The sequence below is a fragment of the Caloenas nicobarica genome, chromosome 10 (genome assembly GCF_036013445.1).
Source record: "Caloenas nicobarica isolate bCalNic1 chromosome 10, bCalNic1.hap1, whole genome shotgun sequence".
Lineage (NCBI taxonomy): Eukaryota > Metazoa > Chordata > Aves > Columbiformes > Columbidae > Caloenas > Caloenas nicobarica.
Genome location: NC_088254.1, coordinates 19,897,825 through 19,902,036, shown reverse-complemented (window position 1 = coordinate 19,902,036; position 4,212 = coordinate 19,897,825). Strand labels below are relative to the sequence as shown.

At 45.9% G+C, this 4,212-nt stretch overlaps 1 long non-coding RNA gene across 1 annotated transcript; it reads right to left on the bottom strand.

The window, feature by feature from the left end:
- Positions 1-1,713: 1,713 nt before the first annotated feature.
- On the bottom strand, positions 1,714-3,722 carry LOC135992708 (uncharacterized). The gene is made up of 3 exons (XR_010606760.1): positions 3,506-3,722; positions 3,143-3,256; positions 1,714-2,091 (listed from the first exon to the last, which is right to left on the bottom strand). It is a non-coding gene; the product is annotated as an uncharacterized LOC135992708 (long non-coding RNA).
- Between the last annotated feature and the right edge of the window lie 490 nt (positions 3,723-4,212).

The following is a 4,212-nucleotide window of genomic DNA, read 5'->3' as shown; positions in this document are numbered from 1 at the left end:
GAGACATATGGCTCTAACAACAAATGAAAACAACCAGTGAGGAGGTTTGAGTAGAGCGGTCCTGGAACACATGTGAGAAACAAATGCAAGGCTGAGCAGTGGCTCTGTGTCTTTTGTTGTTCCTGGCATGGCAGCATGTTGGATATACAGGTTCTTTTTCAAGTAGAACCAAGTTTAAATGAAACACCCAACGAGTGAACATTTCAAACTACATCCTCAAGATCGAGGAGATAGCCAAAAGCCTGGGTCCTGCAGTCTTTAGCATGTTAGAGGTCTCTGCCACAAAGCAAACCCCAAAAGGTGAAGATTCACCAAGTATGCACAAAGCTGCCAACCTAATGTGCCCACACATGCTGCTGTACTACAGCAAGATGCCAAGAGCAGAGCTTTTTGAGTTAGAAAGGCATGTAGGCAGGCAATGAAAGAACTTTAAATTTGTGCTAAGCTCCCTTAGCATATAAACTGTATCTACTATATATATATATACACACACTATATTTTTTATATATAACACAGAATAGTGAAGGCATAAGGACTCAGGAGCACTTGGCTCAGTTTATGGCCATCCCATGGGCTTTCTGTAAAGGTTTAAGAAACTTTCTGCCTGTGTCTTCCTTTGGGTTGGGTTGTTACATTTGTAAAAGAAAAACGGTGATTCTTCACCTGTTTCTGGTTAGGATCTCCTTGCATCAGTATCTGTATCACTGAAGCAGTTCAGACCACTAATTTCTCCGTAAGCTGAATATTGCTACTAGTGCCACTGGAAAATGGTGAGGGGTTGTCATTCTACAATTGCTCTTTGATAGTGTATTGGATTACTGTGACTGGGGAAAATAAGAGAAAATCACATTGCAAATTCACAAGCTCAGGATCTTCTTGTATTCTGAAGCCAATCAGTGCAACTGGATGGATTGGAAAGCTTTGCTGTGGAGTTTGGAGATATGATGCCAGAGTTTTCATTAGTCCCTCCTGCAGATGCTTTAACACAACAGAAGATTGTTTCCAGTACCTCTGCCCACCAGCTTTTCCCAATTCAGCCCATTGCTTGTGGGAGATTTGTGCAAGAAGCCAATCTGCTATTCTAATGCAACTCAAAGCCAACTCCTTCAGCGGACAAAATACAGTCAGAGAAAATTTTGTATCTGCTTTCCCAAGGTCCCTTCTCTCAAACAAATAAACAACAACCAAAAAAAAGTTTATTTTTATGGAGCTCGGGTTAAAAAGCCAGTCTTGGAAATGTACTGAGTGGAGCAATCCTCCAGCACCACCCAAAACTAGCCAGCAAACGAAAGCTTGCCAAGGCTGTTAATTTGACGGCTGGGGGGGAAACGAAACCTATTGCTACCATCTGCACAAAGGAAACAGAGGCAAAGAAAAACCCTGCTGTGTGAGCAGAAAGGAAGGTTCAGCAGAGCAGAGACAACACAAACCATATGAGACACTTGTTAAACCCCCTGCCTGCTTTTTTCTCTGCCACTAAATGCTGCAGGACAATGATCAATCTATTCAATAGAAGCTTAAAACAAGACCCTCAGGACTGTCAGTGGTGCGGGTCTCTCTTTTCTTACAGATTCTGGCGCATTAAGGCCCCGCTCCCTGGTAAATCTTTAAGACAACAGGAATAGTTTGCATAGTCTAAGCCCCACACATGGTTTGGATCTAAAAGACCTTGGGCAGACTGCAGCGGTCATGAAACCCATCCTCGCAGCTAGAGTTTGGGATGCATCACATTTTTACTGCTGTCTCTACTGCTCAGTTTGCGAACCAGAATAAACAAATGAGCTTTCAAAAAAGAAAGGCTGTTTGAAAAGAGCTTGATGTACGTTGAGCCCTTTATTCAGCTGATTTTACCCCAAAGGCAGAAGTGCCTATAGTATGTGCTGTTTCACAGGTGAAGACGACACCTCTCTCAGAGATCCTCCTGCCGTGGTGGGGGTTAATCCGCAATCAGCTCTATCTTCAGAGCTGGCCCCTCCAGCTGCACCAACATCTCGGGCTGGAAAGCTGGCAAGAATACCTTGGTAGTGCACCAGGAGGCTCTGGGAATTTCATTACATTTTCCACTCACCCGGCGTGTCTCCGGAAGGCCATCTACGGAAGAGAACAGAACTAGCGTGTTGCCGCCCAACCCTCTGGAGTTTCTCTTTTCACACCCACTGCCAAAGCACAAACACCCTCACCCTAGGCCAGATTCTGATCTGCTTTATACCAGCAAAAAAGCAAAATCCAGTAATATCAGCTACAGGCTCTTGCTGCGACATCTACCAACCAGCAATTCAGAGGGGGCAAATCCTTCCTCCCACCTCCAGCAGCGCTGAGCACTGATTGTTCCTTTCCTCAAACTGAAGTGACAAGGACAGAAACAACCCAGTGCTGTCCATGGAGCAGTGTGGCTGTTGTCCCCCCTCCCAGACTGGGCAGTGACTCCAGTGCATGTCCAGGCTTGTCACAGCCTGTCGCTCTGCTGACACTTGCCATGGTGCTGTGGCAGTCCGGCCTCTGCGCTTTGAGCTTGAGCTCTGAAAGAAGCTGCAATTCAGACCTTGGCAGGGGCGAGGGGTAAAGAATTTATCAGCTCTGCAGTTCATTTTAGAGAGGGCATACACAAAATGCAGCCCAGCTGGACTCATTCATCTCATCTGAGCAGATGTGAAGATATCCGGTGACCTCGTTTGAAAACAGACTCACCTGGAGAGATTCAGAAGCTTGTACCAAACCCAGGGTTCTTCCAAACAGCAGTTTTCACTTGGTGATTGCAAAACTCTCCTTGCAAGCAAAAAATCCTTTTGCAAATAACAGACCACCACCAGCTCTCAAACACAAAACAATATCTCTGTGATGAAAGGATACACAGAATTTCTGTAGGTGGCCCAAACAGGTAGAAGAGTTGTATGGCCCAGGAATCCTGACTCCAATGCCTGACAAAGACCATTCCCTCATTACAGGAGGAAACATGTCACCTTTTCAGTGTGGTCACAAGACCTGTGGGAGCTGGGGGACAATCAATCAGGCAGACATGCTTCACCAGACATCACACCACCACTTTGCAGGCTAACGAGGGGATCGGGGTTTGGTACAATACTTTACACAACCCAACCAAACCCCAGGGGTTGCCACTGTGTGAGGAGTCACAGCCACATACCCTGAGATGACGGGCAGCTGTGGTGTAGGCAAACCTCTCTCGGCAGGACTGTCTAACTCCAACTTAAAAATGAGCTTCTGTTTCAGGTCAGATTTTCCCCTGATGTGCCTCATCCTGCCCAGAGACAAAAATAGAGAAAGTGAGAAAACAGACCTTTATTACCAACTGCACTCCCCACTGCCCAGCAACCAGCTCTCCACTCCATGTTAGCCTTGCATAAAGAGAAAATAATAAAACCCAACAACACGCACTACCCGCAGAATAAAATACAGGCAGCACAAGCCTTTATGCAGCTCAGGCAGCAATCGCCATGTGCCTGCAAGCTGAGCAGAGCTGCAGCCCTTGTCCTGGGCACTATCTAACCTCGGCTCCTGCTCTGAATATGCATCAGCAGTGCTGCTGCAGGAGGTGAGCACGGTGTGGTCTGAATCAGGTCTTTAGGTGAGCTGGGGCTGCAAGGTCAGGTCTTCTCTCTGTCCTGCTGAATAGGATGATCCCTTCCCGGGATTCCTCATTTCTGACCTCCACATAGTGGACCATTTCTGTTTTGTTGGGTGTTTGTTTTGTTTTGGTTTTGGTTTTTTTTTCCTCCTGGAAAAGAAAACAAAAGGTCTTGGATACCATTATGATTATAATGAAATAGTTACATGAGGGTTAAACTGTCAGCCTGTGTGCAGTTGTGGTAGAGAACATGAGAAGGACTGCAGCCTGCTGCTGGCATTGCCTACCGTAATTACCCCAAACCAAATCATGGTTACACCCTGTTCCATACAACGCTTTGGATTTCCATCAGATTCAAATGCATCTCAGACAGATGCGGGGCCCATTTCTGTCCCTCTTGATGTCTACAGCAAGACTTCAAGGGTCCCAAGTCCACACAGGACTGCTTATGCAAACTTGGTTTTAACAAATGATTTGGATGAGCCAAGGTAAATAGGCAATGCAGACACCATGGAAAGCAAAGGAGCAGTTTTAACTGAAGGAGCACATTATGCCTTCACATTATTTTATGAAGAACACATGAGCCTTAAGGGAAAAGTGTGAGGAAACAAATCTTGAGTCATTATAAA